Here is a 15910-nt window from a genome sequence, read left to right on the forward strand (position 1 = left end):
CTATGCCTGGCAGGAGAGGATCGAGGAGGCCCGCGAGGACCCCTCCTCAGTATCCCTCCACCGGCTTTGTCGCCAGCTCTCAAATCGGCCTGCCCCGACTTGTCCACTCGTGGACGAGAGGGGCAACCGATGCTTCTCGGCTCAGGCCCGCGCCGATATCCTGGCCGAAATGCTGGAGCGGCAGTTCGCTCCAAATGACTCTGTACCCTCAGAGGCCGCATTCCACCAATCGGTGGAAGAGAGCGTAGCAAGCCTACTCTCCTCCCCGGTGCCACCGTTGGGAGATGGTGATCTCATCACTCCCAGCGAATTGCGCCTCATCATCAAGCGGATGAAGAGGCGCAAGGCGCCGGGCGAGGACGGTATTCCCTCCCTCGCTTTTTTCCACTTCCCTGAGACGGTCGTGTCATATATGACACGGCTGTTCAACTCCATTCTGTCCACAGGACACTTCCCGGGAATTTGGAAATTGGGCAAGGTTATCGCCCTGCCCAAACCCGGCAAGGACAGGAGAAATCCCTCCAGTTACCGTCCGATCACGCTGCTGTCGCACGTGGGCAAGTTGTTCGAGCGGCTGCTGCTGAGAAGGGTGTCGCCGCACATCCTTCTCAGACCCGAGCAATTCGGGTTTCGTAGCGGTCACTCGACAACGCTGCAATTGGTCCGCGTCATGCATCACTTGGCGGATCGGTCCAACGCGTGCCAGTACACGGCCGCAGTCTTTCTCGATATCGAGAAGGCCTTCGACCGTGTCTGGCATGCGGGACTGATCCACAAGCTGTTGCAGAACACGGACCTCCAGCACGCCTACGTGCGACTGCTGGGGTCGTACCTGGAGGGAAGATCCTTCCTCGTCGCGGTCGAGGGCGCCAAGTCGTCGGTGCGCCCAGTCACGGCCGGAGTTCCGCAGGGGAGCGTCCTGGCACCATTCCTCTACGCTCTCTATACCAACGATATTCCCACGCTCGAGGGCAACCTCGAAGCGTGGGAAGCCGACGTGAAGTTGGCGCTGTTTGCCGACGACAGCGCCTACTTCGCGTCATCCAACTTCCCCTCTGCGGCCATTTCGAGGATGCAGAGGCTATTGGACTTACTGCCCCAGTGGCTGGACCGATGGAGGGTCGCGGTCAACGTGGGGAAGACCGCGGCTATCCTCTTCGGTCCGGTCCGCACAAGAGTCGTCCCGGGACAGCTCAGTCTCCGTGGCGCTAATGTCGAGTTTAGATCCAGCGTCCGGTACTTGGGGGTCGATATCGACCGGAGTTTGAGGATGACCGCCCACGCCAATAAGGCGTTAGCGGCCGCTCGCTACGCGAGATTCCTCCTCCGGCCGGTGTTGGCCTCCAGGTTGCCGGTCAGGACTAAGCTCGGCATTTATAAGACGTATGTCCGTTCCCGTATCACGTACGCAGCTGCGGCCTGGTATCACCTCATCCCGCAGGTCACGCGGGTGAAGTTACAGGCCCAGCAGAATCTGGCTTTTCGCACGATAGTCGGAGCAGGGCGTTACGTCAGTAATGCCGTAATCGCCCGGGATCTGGATGTGGAGTCGCTCGAGGAGTTCATCCGGAGGCTAGCTCGTAATCTTTACGAGCGGGCTGACGGTGGACCCCACGAGCATCTCCACAACTTAGCTCCCTTGCACGCTAGACCACCTGATGGTCTGGCGCTACCAAGGGAGCTACTGGAACCCCCGGCTATGGTAAGATAGTCGGCTTAATCGGAGTGATATGGGAGTGCTCATAATGAGTGCCCCCATGGGACTGAGCTGTCCACACTCGTCATTTCCCCCCACATCGTTGGGGTGCCCCCTTATGGGGACCCATTTCCCACCCCCGTTGGGTGGACCACTCCCCCTTATGGGGAGTGATTATATCGGTCCCTCCCCGCGACGGCCTTCCCCTTCTGGGGAGCCCTTAGCGGGTGAGCGCCAAACTAGTGTCGCGGCTCCCCCTCTGATTTGTAGAGGCGGGGCCGCGGCATGGGGCCGGTGGCGGGCCCCTCGTAGCTGCTGACTGTTGTCCCTATATGTATATAGTAGTTTAGTTAGCTTTAGTTTAGTTGTAGTTAGATAGTAAGGAAAGAAAAAAAAAAAAAAAAAAAAAAAAAAAAAAAAAAAAAAAATTTAGCTGTAAGGAAGCAGAGGACAGCAGCCGGCGCCGGGGTGTCCCCGCCGCGGGCATCGAGCCGCGACCAGACTGCCCATCGTATTATATATAAGTATATATAGATGTAAATTGCCGCCGAACACGCAGCGAACAGTACCTTCCCCAAGTCCTCCCCGCATCTACTTCACCCCTGCCCTATGTGGCAGGGAGCTCCGTCCCGGGTAGTGGGGTTTGCCCCGAGGCCCGTTCCGTGCCCCCGAAAGGGGGTACGACGACCCTTCTTCTCTCTTCTCTCCAGGATGTATCTAACAAATGATTTACGGCTGAAAAACGCAGTCTACTTACAACCAGTAGTGAATACAAAAAGTAAAAGGCAGTAACGATGACTCTACACAGATTAATTCCTACCGGATATATTTTAAAAAATGGTATACTGTACCTACTTATAAGTACTAAATAACACGTCATATTTAAAAAAAAAATGGGCCTTGATGATAGCTTAAGTTGCTCACTTCACGAACGAATAATGGTACAAGCTATTGTCAATAAATTAGTTCACTAACATTGATATATAACTAATAATTATCGTAAGAAAACACTGAAATCAGGCCACTTCTAACTGTTTGCTAGAATTAGTATTCTATCAGGTATATCTTTGATGATTGTTCTCCGGCGGCGAATAACTAATATTTTGAATAATTATCAATAGTAGGACAGTATAAAGTCAATAAAATATACCAAAACTTGTTACGTCTTCAGATAGCTATCCATTTCCATTAATTATCGATTTAATTAACTGCCGAAACCCGACGCTGTAACGGAATCCCTTATTTGAAGTGGATAATTGTGTTCAAGATGTTTCCTGTGAAGTACATACAATATTATGTATGATTCATGTTTGTTTGTAATATATACCTTTGTTGAGATATGGTATATTGGATTTAGCGTTCTCTGTGTTCTCTATATTTATATTTTATTTACCATATTTCAGATGTTTGATTGCTACAAAATATAGTTTATTAGTACTCGAATTGGGGTTTTACTATCAATCGATTATCAGGCACCAAATCACTTAGAAATAGTGGAAAACAAACCAAAGATGCCGATTTTTCAGTCCCGTACTTCCGATAATTCCTAGAGCTCTGCAAATTTTCTGAATACCTCTGTATTTTTATTTAAAGTTAATACTACTGGAATCTATGCATCACTAGCGCAAGGATTATGAGGCTTTTGTGGTTTGATCATCTTATTTTTTACGTTAGACATTTCTGATATGACGAAATCAAAGTTACAACACAATGATTTATTAAAATCCAATCTCAGTCGTGGTGTTATTTATTCGTTACGTTCATGCATTTCTAATTTACAGGCTTCATGATTTTCAATTGGTATTGATATTTTATTGACAATTTACAGTTCTACAGACAAAAGTACCAAACTATGAAGTACAAACTGAGCGCCCGAATTTACGTCATCACATAGCACATTTTTGTCCGAACCTGGACGTAGCAAGAGATTGCATCAAGCATTGTATGAATACAGGGAAGCCGGCTTTCTGCGGTAAAGACCACCAGTGCTACTGTGGTCATAAGGGTCGTGGCAAAGATAAAAGCATCAACGCTACTGAAGTTTATTCGCAATTTCAGGACTTGTATGCTAAATACTTCGGGGCTGATAATTCTGCAAATGATTAACAATAAATAAAAGTTTATTCGATAATCGGTCAAAAAGTATTTTATTTTAACCTTTTAGAGGGAACCGCACTGCTGGGACGTCCATTATACGACACAATTGTAATCCTCTTTAGACTCAAATTCTCCGGAAACCACGTGTCATGCACGATATATAGGTAATTGAAGGAAGGATTTGTGTCGATGGACCTCCTTCTCCAATTTCGTAATGATGTGAGGAAAATGTCAAGAATCAAACATTCTTACGTTTGGGCTGGGATTCGTTTCACACCGAGTTATCGAGTTCTATTGCGTTATCGAGTTCTATTGCGGGATTTACAGCATCACGTATGATTCTATATCGTTGACTAGTTCTAACGTCAACAACAGCCAAAACAGAAGAAAACGGACTTTTCTAGCCCATGGACATCTACAACGTAAATTCGCCATTCACCTTGAGATATATGTTCTAAGTTGTCAGTATAGTTACAACTCACAAGACTACGGACTCACAAGAGGTCCTACCACCAGTAAAAACTTGTTGACTTGTTGAACTAGTCAAAAAGTGTGACGTCACAGTTAGCCCATAAAACCAATCGAGTTTCTGGCGGGATCTTCCGGCGGCACAATTCGGATTCAGTGGTAGGTAAATACGTGAAATAGCTGCTTATGAGTAGTTGAGTTTCTTATTTCGCTAACCCCTCTTCTGCCTTAATCTGCTCTTCAAACGAGGCTTATGGAGAGTACTTAACGGTAAGCAGCGGCTTGGCTCTGCCCCTGGCATTGCTGATGTCAATGGGCGACGGTAACCGTTCACCATCAGATAGGCCGTCAACTACCTATAAGGACAATAAATAAAAAAGAAATGCCCACCGGTTCCGTTGAAGCTAGAAAAGCCTCCAAGATATCAGCAATCTCACAAAACTAAATAAATGGTACCAAAATATAAAAAGTATACTAACTTGTTCTCTAGCGTTGCTTAAGTATTGCGGTATAGCTAGTATTGGCAAAAATGACTGATCTTAAATAGTATTGTACCCCAACGAATGAGTTTCGTATCAACTTAGGTGATGTGTTTGTGTGTTGTGTGCTTATCATGCGTCAGTTACAGATTTGATATTGGTCATGACCAATAACAATGCTTCAGGTTTTTTGATTCATTACATACGTAACATACAACGTGTTTCATAAGTGCATAGGTTTGGTAGTTGGTACATCGAACTTAAAACAATACTGCGAATTAACGTAATAAGACTATATCACGATTCTAAAGCACTTCATATGCGTGTTACAAATGAACGTGAAATTCAAAATTCATGACGCATTAACATACGGCGTCATGTCGGATCCGCGCAAAGATTGTTGGCTTACGAAATCTCAATACAAGTGGCGCGGCGGAGTTGTCTGCACTGATTTATATGCCGCTTACAGAGCCGCAGCGCGTCTGAATTTTAATTACACACAACCCTTTCGTAAGTTTTTACGTCGAGCTAAAGTTATACTGGAATAGACGTAAGGAAATTGTTAAAGTGAAACTTCTTTAGAATCGTTGTGATTTCAAACTCGATGAAACGAAATGAAACGAAACGAAAAAATAAGTCCATACAATTATTTCTATTTAGTTCGTTATCAACAGATGTCGCTGCACGTAAATTGAACAATTCCTGAATCGCGGTGTCGAAATTTTACATAGCTGATAGACGTTCTCGTATTTCTCTTGCTAAATGATACTTAACTGGCGTAGCGGATACTATGATCATACAGACGGTTCCCCCAGGGTGAGGCTGTTTCATTGCACTGCGGAGTGGTTGACCCTTGCGAATTGCGATTATTATTATTTTTTTATAAGTTTCACTTCTACTGTGTGTGACTTGCACACACAGACACACATATTTTTTTATTGGATTAGATGGCGAGCATTTCTCATCGGAGCCATTTGAAATTGACGCCGCTCAAGCTGAAGTCCTTGTAGTATCTTCATACTTCATAACGGGAAAGCATAATTGATTCCCTTTTAAAATGTGCAAGATATTGGCGTCTACATTTATACCACCGAGCGAACTACAGTCTTAAGAATACGATAAAATGCGGGGACTGCTCTAGTTTAAGTATTAGATAATTTTCTACAAACTTCGCCAGTTTTTATCCAAAATAAAACTATTTTACTTCTTAATCGTACCCTTACGAATTTATTCTAACTAATAGTCTCCGGTAGTCGAAACTCGACTATAATTAATTGGAATCGAAGTTTATACACTATTATGATTGTATTTTATACTTCTATAATCACAAATTTCGCCAAGACTACACTATAAAAAATATTAACAAAGACAAACAATATTTAATCTATTCTCAATTTGACAACAGACGTCAAGAACAAAAGTTTGACAATAAATAGTATGCATGCGTGTGTGCGTCAAATACATGGTATGTAGTGTGTGTAATCTTTTCTTTATTGATTTAATGTATCTTTTATGCATTATTTAAAAAAAAAATTAGCATTGTGCACTTCTTCTCTATATTCTCTATAAGTTTGGAAAATTTCATACTCCGCGCAATTTTCGTAAAAATGGGGTACAAAGTTTTTGCTTCATAGATAATAGATGACTGTGTCTTACGATTTGAAAGTTTAAAAACAGTGAGAAAGCAAATAAACGCACATTCTAATAAGTAAATGTTTTTTTGAAAACACATCAAACGACGCTCAATATGAAAATCACTTGGGTCATCCGTTACCACGAAAACGTATTCGGAATGACGGAAATAAAATTACAAACTATAAGAATAAGCTACCAAAGAAAAAAAAAATTATTAATTGGCGTTTCTAGAAATTCTATGCGATTGATAAAACTTGCGAAGTGTTAGACGAAGATATTTATTGATTGCAGAACAATGTTTTGGGAGCATGTTCCTTGTAAACATTTATTTCATTCCCTGCCCTGTGTTTTGCTGGGAATAGCTTTCGAGCCCCGTCAATTTGATCACTGCTTCGGTCTAATTTGGTATTCGGGGTCTGGCGGTACTTGTTTCATCCAGTAATGTGTTTTCAGCACCGAATGGACGAAATTGTTACTTGCGCTGGTTATGAAAAATATTTAATCAATTAGGAGGTTCTACATTGAGCAGTCGACGTCAAAAAGATGAAAAATTTCAAGATTTATATTTACTTTGTGTATTCTGTATATATAACGGGCGTAACGATACTCGGGACGAGCATGTCTAAGGAGGGGGCAGTGTTACACCGGTAAGAGTAACACCATCTATTGCCGAATAGCCGAACGAATATTAAAGGATCTAGTAGCATCTAGAACGCTCAAGAAGTACAACGCCATCTATTGTTAGATAGCAGAAACACAATAAATCTAGGGATCTGGTATCGGCTATAAAAGCGTTGCAGAGATGGCATGCAGTCAGTGACATTCCGCCCGCATATAAAATCAGTCCGTGACCGTGCCGCGTTTATTCTCGGTAGACTCTACCCCATGATCTGTAAGCGGAGTAAAATGTCCCTTCGGAACAAGGTGACACTTTACAAAACTTGCATAAGGCCCGTCATGACTTACGCTAGTGTGGTGTTCGCTCACGCGGCCCGCACACACATAGACACCCTTCAATCCCTACAATCCCGCTTTTGTAGGTTAGCTGTCGGGGCTCCGTGGTTCGTGAGGAACGTTGACCTACACGACGACCTGGGCCTCGAATCAATTCGGAAATACATGAAGTCAGCGTCGGAACGATACTTCGATAAGGCTATGCGTCATGATAATCGCCTTATCGTTGCCGCCGCTGACTACTCCCCGAATCCTGATCATGCAGGAGCCAGTCACCGTCGACGCCCTAGACACGTCCTTACGGATCCATCAGATCCAATAACCGTTGCATTAGATGCCTTCAGCTCTAATACTAGGGGCAGGCTTAGGGACCCCGGTAACCGTACTCGTCGAACTCGACAAAGAGGTCGACGTGCAACCTAACCCATGCATCAGCCCGCTGAGTTTCTCGCCGGATCTTCTCAGCGGGTCGCGATTCCGATCCGGTAGTAGATTCATTCGCGAAACAATTGCTCTTGAGTTGTTAGGTCTCCTTCGGAGGCGCTCGGGCAGTTGTTAGCAAATCCCGCCCCTCTTGGCTGAGCCTTTGCTCGCCCACCTGTCCTGGTGAAACTGGAAAGGCCTTCGGGCCACCAGTACACTTTCAATCATAAAAAAAAAAAATGCAGTCAGTCAGTAATCGGAACTACTTAAAGCAAAACAGCGAACGGATCACCTGAAGCGAAGCGGAAGAAGCGAATTGAGAATTTTAAAGTATTCGGTGTGTGTTTTAAGTGATAAATACAGTGTTAGCTTGTAATTCGGAATTTTTATTTATCCCAAACCCTAACAATATGATGAAGATTTAAATTACGAAGGCTTGTTTGTTTTTGTATGTATTGATGTTTGCGCGTCGTTTATTGAAATGTTAAAGTTCTACACAATTTTATTGTTAACACTTCGGAGAACCCCATATCTGTCTGCTCGTGAACTAATATAGTATATATAACATATAGTGACGACAACTGTTATTTCAATCGAGTATTATTCTATGTTATGTGAAATAGTGTTATTATTATATTGTTTCGAGAAAACGAATTTAAGGTATTATGTACGTCGCACGTAAAAATAATTTAGCGTTGCAAGTCGAGTGGGCCACAGATGTGGAAGTGGCGCGGAAATGATATCAAATTACTTTAACGTATACAGGCATAGCTTTAGCATACTTAAGATGCCGAGTTTTCGGTGTTGTTTCGCGATTGGACGATTTGTCAAAGTGTGAAGGGAAACTGCTTTTTTTATTTCTCTCTAAGGTGCTTTTGTTATTGTTCGAATAATATCCGCCATATAATTGATTATTTATACGGAAGCTTCGATTATATTTTGTAATATTTTTTTATTATTAAAACAAAAAATGTGAAAAAAACAAAAATCACGCGCCAGTCATGTCCTGCGAGTATTTTGTATGAAGCGATTCGACTATGTTGATGTATGACTAGTCTGGTACCAATTTATTTAAGAAAATATGTCTAAAATAAACTTGTCCACGAACCACTCTTAATCCGAAGGAATAAGGTCTTGAATTAAAAAACTTAGCTGGCAATAACTGGCATTGCGTAATTAGTGGGTAGCTGTGATGGAGCGTATAGTGAGCTCGCTCAGGTATCATCACCTAGCCTATTTGTGTCGTGAAGTAGTCATGCGTTCCAATGCGAAAAATGGGACTGCTGCTATGTATTGAGAGACTATGACGATAAGATTACAAGACGAGACATATCAATGAATGTGACATAGTTTGACTTTACTATATTTTATAACATATATGTCGAATAAAATGAGGTTATGGGTGTAAATAAAAGGGAAGACGTGATTTCAATGTATGTAATTTACATGAAATACAAACCACTAAATCGTGGCTTGGAAGGAAAGTATGCAAATGAATTTTACTAATGAAAAATAAGTCATAATTATTTCACAACTTTTAATTATGAATTCACAAGAATTACCTAGTTAAACATTTTTAAATGCAAACCGACATAGATTGTACTCACAATGTTTCCTTTCCGAGAGCTGGAGCAATAGTGCCGGTGTGACGCAGGTCACTCCCTTTTTATGCCATTTGTTCAACACCATAACATTTAGAGTTACCCACAATATTTTTACAAAATAATTATTAAGGTAATCGATGCAGTTTTACTTTGTTAAATTGATTTAATTTTATTACAATTGATTTTAAAATATTAGCACTAAAATAATCTATCAGCGAAAGTAATTCATGTCTTAGAATTGACCAATCACAATAAATGTGACTACCACCATTTTAACAAAAATGGAAGTAGTTAAAGGAATTCGGCCTCGTAGTAAAACAACGCCTAATTATTAACGACATTGACATTGCGACATTGTTCACAAATCAACAAATCGTCATTAAATAATTTAAACAATAATTTTATAATGAATAAATTTAAAATCAAGTTTCTAAAAATCGTTGCGGCGACACGGCCATACTGATGCGCGATGCGTGCTCTGCATCGCTTCTGGTTTGTCCTGTAATAACTGAGGTCAAGAACTTCCAGAGTTCACTTAACCATTGCGTATAATCTTTTCATAAATTTTTGCAGACTGGTTTCTGTAATCACTGTTCATTCCACATGACCACAGCACTAGCATATTATTGTGTTATCATAATAGGAAAGGATAGGGTGGTGATGGGTTGATGCTGCTGAACACAGGGGCCCTAAAGGAATGAGTGAAGGGTCGATGCTGTGCTCTGGGCGGTCTCGTAGTAAAACAACGCCTAATTATTAACGACATTGACATTGCGACATTGTTCACAAATCAACAAATCGTCATTAAATAATTTAAACAATAATTTTATAATGAATAACCTTAAAATCAAGTTTTTAAAAATCGTTGCGGCGACATATATTATAAATTTTATTGGGATCTTTTAATCGAGAGTCTGATGCCACAGAGTAAGGCAGAGGATGTCAGGCCGTGTGGCAGATCTCTCGTGAGGTGGATTGACCAGATCAGGGATACAACAAATTACCCCCAGTTCGTAAGCACTAGACGCGCAGTCAGAAGGGAGGAGTGGCATCGGGACCTTAAACACATGATATCCATGATCACTTTGCTTAGATTGAAGCGACAAAGAAGAATACCAGTGAATATGATCGCGGAATGTTGGTATATTAGTCAGGAAATACTGATGTTTATTACCCGTAGAATTATTTAGTTATTTATCACAACACCCACGGATAAAATATTAGAAACTTTTTTTAGGACTATAACAAATAAATATTCATCTTTACAGATCAACCAAGACCGAACAGAACTATCGTGTAATTTTACTTGTTAAAACTGTTATTGTGTAGCTAAAAGAAATAATAATAATGAAACTGAAATTCTATAAATAACTAACAAGAGAAAAGTCGTTTTCAACTGAAGTATAAGTCTACATGATAGACATTTCAAAAGAAGAAAACGTAGATAGAAACTAAATCAGACCATTAATGTTTCAAAAATAGCTTCTATTTTTGTATTTTCGTGAGGTTGACAGGTTTTTATGCGTACTGCACAATAGTTCATTCATTTTCTGAGTTTAATAGTATAAATTCGTTTCTTTCATTTCATAGGTTAACTTACTCTATCAAAAATTAAGAGATTGGGGGAGAGGATTCAGATGAGGTTTTTCTTACACGCATTGGAATGATGCGTGATAGATTGCTAACATCTTCCAATGCTGTTAATGTATAAATCGTAAGTGAAATAAATGCGATATTATAGCTATAGATTTTCTTTATTTCAAATGTTAGTTCAGCGATCATGTGAAATATATACTTTTTTTAAATAAAAAATTTTACTTAAAAAAAAAATCTTCAAAACTACACCTTGACAAAATTCTATCTAGCCAAGCATCATTCATCACTTTTCGTTGACATGTAAAGCCGCAAAATGGCAGGTTCATTCATTCAACACAGTTCGACAGTGGAAACCTCGTTACATCGTAATAGATTATGGCTTCACTATGCGGCAACCCTGCCCATGTCCTGTGGCTTAGTTCAAGAGGTTTTTACTCTTCGACCGCTAACATTAAAGCAAATTATTTGTATAAATTGATTCTTTGCCTGTGTACTGTCAGTGACCTCAGGATAATTTTGGCTTAACCGAATGCCGGCGAGATTACAGGACTCAGACTTTGCTAACATCTACGCTAGCAAAAGCAGTGAATCTATCACCGGATCGTGTTCGAGACCGATTGAAGAAGAAAATCCGGCTAAAAACTAACAGAAACTTAATAAGAATAGTAACATGACGCAAAAACAAGCTTTAAAGAGTTAATATTTTAAGTTTAAATTTGATCACACACAGAAAGGCTTCCCTTCCGTGGATATAAGAATAGATTAAAGAATCGTTCTACTAATTACCTGGCTGTTTTTTTCACAAGGCAATGATGCAGATATGGGTGAAGAGGTTATTAGGTGTACATTATGAAACCTATTGTCTCTGATGGATACATTCAATGCAAGTACTGATATAATTTACTCGTCGAAGGTATTAATATTATACACAGCGTTCATCCACACTACTCAGAACCACTGCGTTCATTAACATGGCGTTTCCAGAAATCTTAATTGCGACTATTCGGCTTAGAAATGAGCTCCCCTCTACGGTATTTCCCGAGCGCTGTAACATGTCCTTCTTCAAACGAGACTTATAGAGATTATTAAACGGTAAGCAGTGACTTTTTACTGGTGGTAAGACCTCTTGTGAGTCCGCGCGTGTAGGTACCACCGTCCCGCCTATTTCTGCCGTTAAGCAGTAATGCGTTTCGGTTTGAAGGGCAAGACAGCCGTTGTAACTATACTTGAGACCTTAAAACTTATATCTCAAGGTGGGTGGCGCATTTACGTCGTAGATGTCTATCGCCTCCAGTAACCACTTAACACCAGGTGGGCTGTGAGCTCGTCGACCCATCTAAGTAATAAAAAAATTGTCTCTGCTCCTGGCATTGCTACCGTCCATGAGCGACGGTAACCACTCACCATCAGGTGGGCCGTGTGCTCGTCTGCCTACAAAGGCAACAAAAATATATATAAAATATATGCATTCATTATTATATTTCATTCGATTATATTGATTTAAACAAATACACTTCTTAAATATAAACATTAACCCTAATGCCTCATGTGAGTATTATTATAAGTAGTTCTACTATCGTATCTTATTTCGCTCTATTCATGGTTTGCTGGAAATAGATAAACTAGTTAAGTTCGTCTTACTATTTATGATCATATAGTTCATTGTGTATTTCTCTATACATTAACATATTAGTGGTAAGAAAACCACATCGGCACGATGTCGTAAATAAATTGACTTTTACAAAATGCTGAACTTAGCCTCTGATAAGTTAGTGGTGTGCCCCTTTTAACTCAGTTGGGGGTGGAACGTGCCAGCACTAGTAATCTTTAAGGGATGTTTAGTTTGAAAAACATCGTACGTTAATAATGTATTTTTTTATGAAGCTACAGAAAAGGATGAAGCTAACATAATATTAAGTGATGGCGTTTGCTTAAATAAATAAAATATAAAAACTTTGCGACTGTATCTACCACTCGAGTGGCAGATTAAATATAGGTAGATGTTTATTTATTTATTTCTAATATTTTTACGTCGGTAAGAGTAACGCCATCTGTCATCGAATAACAGAAACGAATATCAAAAGAACTAGTACAATCGAGAACACTCTAGAAGTGCAACGCCATCTATTATCAAATAGCGAAAGCACATATCGAAATGACTGGCCTTCCCGAGAATGTTCTCGATAATTTTAGGGATGTCGTATTGACTATAAAAGCGTTGCAGAGATGACATGGAGGCAGTTAGTAATTGGATCTACTCGAAGCGAAACAGCGAACGGATCACCTGAAGCGAAGCGGAAGAAGTGAATTACGAACTGTAAACTGCGTTCTGAAAGTGTTCTAAGTGTTTAATATAGTTTTAATTTGTACTTCGGTGGAACTTTTATTTATCCTGAACCTCAGCGCGTAATAAGATATTTATTTATATGTTTATCAACGTAAATTAGTGCCAAGCAGCTTAGAGCCCACATACCTACAGAATAAGATTTAAGTTTCATTTTTTTCGTACAGCAAGTTTAAATGTATGCTTGTTTAATGACAGAAATATACATGTCTAACTTATATAGGCGGAAGCTGGCTTCATCTAGTACTAAGAGAAGTGTGGATAGAGATGGCTCGGCCCCTGGCATTGCTGAGGTCCATGGGCGACGGTAATCACTCACCATCAGGTGAGCCCTATGCTCGTCTGCCTACAAGGGCAATAAAAATAAAGATAGAGATTAATAAGAGATAAGAACGTAAGACGATCCATAACTCTATTTGTCTGATTGGCTTACATTATTTTAAGATGTCGGACTTCATACATGTAACAGAATACTATCATAAAATAATTGATGAAAATAACCAAATCGTAACTTTATTTTAAATTCTTAACACAAAATCGTGAAAGAGTAAGTTTTATTTAAAAAAAAAAATTATTGCTTAGGTGTGTGGACGAGCTCACAGCCCACCTGGTGTTAAGTGGTTACTGGAGCCCATGGACATCTACAACGTAAATGCGCCACCCACCTTAAGATATAAGTTCTAAGATCTCAGTATAGTTACAACGGCTTCTGCCCCCCTTCAAACCGAAACGCATTACTGCTTCACGGCAGAAATAGGCAGGCCGGTGGTACCTACCCGCGCGGACTCACAAGAGGTCTTACAACCAGTAAAATTATTAATCAAATAAATTGTCCATCATAATACGCCCTTCGTGAATTTCTGTAAAAATTAAAGTTTTTTTTTTGTTTAAGAAAATGAGTTTTTTTATTTTTTTTTTATTGCTTAGATGGTTGGACGAGCTCACAGCCCACCTGATATTAAGTGGTTACTGGAGCCCATAGACATCTACAACGTAAATGCGCCACCCACCTTGAGATATAAGTTCTAAGGTCTCAGTATAGTTACAACGGCTGCCCCACCCTTCAAACCGAAACACATTACTGCTTCACGGCAGAAATAGGCGGGGTGGTGGTATATCAAGTGAACCCGTCGCTGGAGTCAATTAGCAACATAAAGCATAATTCATTTCAATAATTCACACAAGAAACTTTGCCCTTTATCTGCTGTCCTTATCGAGGGAATGCCTCTCGCTCGCGAGCATTAAATAACATAGTAGCGCTGTCTCGCTTTAATACACGCCCAGAACTGCCGAACTTTAATATTATCTCCTTTCCTTTCTTCTGCAATGCGAACGGAACGAAAGCTACTCTGTTTTCGACTGGATGCTTGTTTTATGAAAATAATTTTTTTGTAGATGTAAATTTTAACTTAGTAAGCTAAGCACTGAGATCGAGTTAGTTTATATTTTGCTGAAGACCTTAATCGCTTGTTTTATTGCCATTGTACGTAAATGAGCGTATCTCTGCTTAGTGGTTACGATCACTCATGGACTTCAAAGATAATATGAGGTCTGCTATGATTTAATAGTGAAACCGACGCTTTTCTTTAAGTATCACTAAGCATTTGACATAAATAATCTAATGGGAATTAATTTCTTGTTGAATAAAAGTGTTGATAAATTAAAGTAGAGCATACGTTCGTCTCTCGCAGCCTCTCTTCGATTGGCCACGGATCTCCCCTCATAGCTCGTAGCAGCGTGAGGCTGTCGTACGGGAGTCCCGCTACGGAGCGGACGTCTACGCCGTAGTCTTCTCTACGAGACCTTGACACGATTGTCACACCCTTGATCTACGAAATTTCGAAACGTATACATTACGTACGCATTCCCGCGTGTATTCAATTCCGCTGAACGTAGACAGCGGGGAATAAAAAACTGATTAAGACGCGCTGTGTTTGTTCAGTGTTAGTGTCTATTTGCTGTGCACGTGGCGCGTCACAGGTGAGTTTGACACTTTATGCAATTTTCCTAAAGCTTTTTTTGTACTATTCATTGCGATTACAGCTTTTTTTTTAATGAAATAAGTTTTACTTCGTATTTGTTACTTTACTTAAATTTAGTAGGTTTTTTTCTATTTCTGCAGTTTTAATGGACCATTTTACAGTATACTACAGTAATGCATATCTGTTTTTCGCGTTTTTATCTCCATGGACTTTCTATTAAGGCCTCCTTGCTATTAATACTCCTCTGCTACGGCAAGGACATTTCATAACACTTTTTATTATTATTATTTAACAATTTTTTGTCGTTCGTTTTTTTTTATTCTCTTTGTAGGCAAACGAGCATACGGCCCACGTGATGGTGAGTGGTTACCGTCGCCCATGGACTTCAGCAATGTCTGGGGCAGAGTGAAGCCGCTGCCTACCAACCTACCTCTTAAAATGCGTTTGATAGATTACTTCGCAATCAGCAGCGACTTCAATGCAGAGTTCGTTAAAGTGGACTGCACTGATTCAACCTCGTCAGATATTAATGGAATAATTCCGATTGGTTTTAGAGTGTCTTGTAAGACCGAACAGGTAAGATCTACTGCTTATACCGCGAACTAGCTTCTTCTGGTTACCTACCTACCTAC

The 15910-nt window shown here is 40.6% G+C and overlaps 1 protein-coding gene across 1 annotated transcript in view; it reads left to right on the plus strand.

Moving 5' to 3' along the window:
• Positions 1-15052: 15052 nt before the first annotated feature.
• The window catches only part of LOC114253075 (C3 and PZP-like alpha-2-macroglobulin domain-containing protein 8), a 280824-nt gene continuing 279966 nt past the window's right edge, over positions 15053-15910 (plus strand). The window contains exon 1 of the mRNA XM_089728393.1: positions 15053-15276. The gene's annotated coding sequence lies outside the window, so the exon portion shown is untranslated. The remainder of the gene's footprint in view (positions 15277-15910) is intronic.

This window comes from Bombyx mandarina, chromosome 06 (genome assembly GCF_030267445.1).
Source record: "Bombyx mandarina strain Sakado chromosome 06, ASM3026744v2".
Lineage (NCBI taxonomy): Eukaryota > Metazoa > Arthropoda > Insecta > Lepidoptera > Bombycidae > Bombyx > Bombyx mandarina.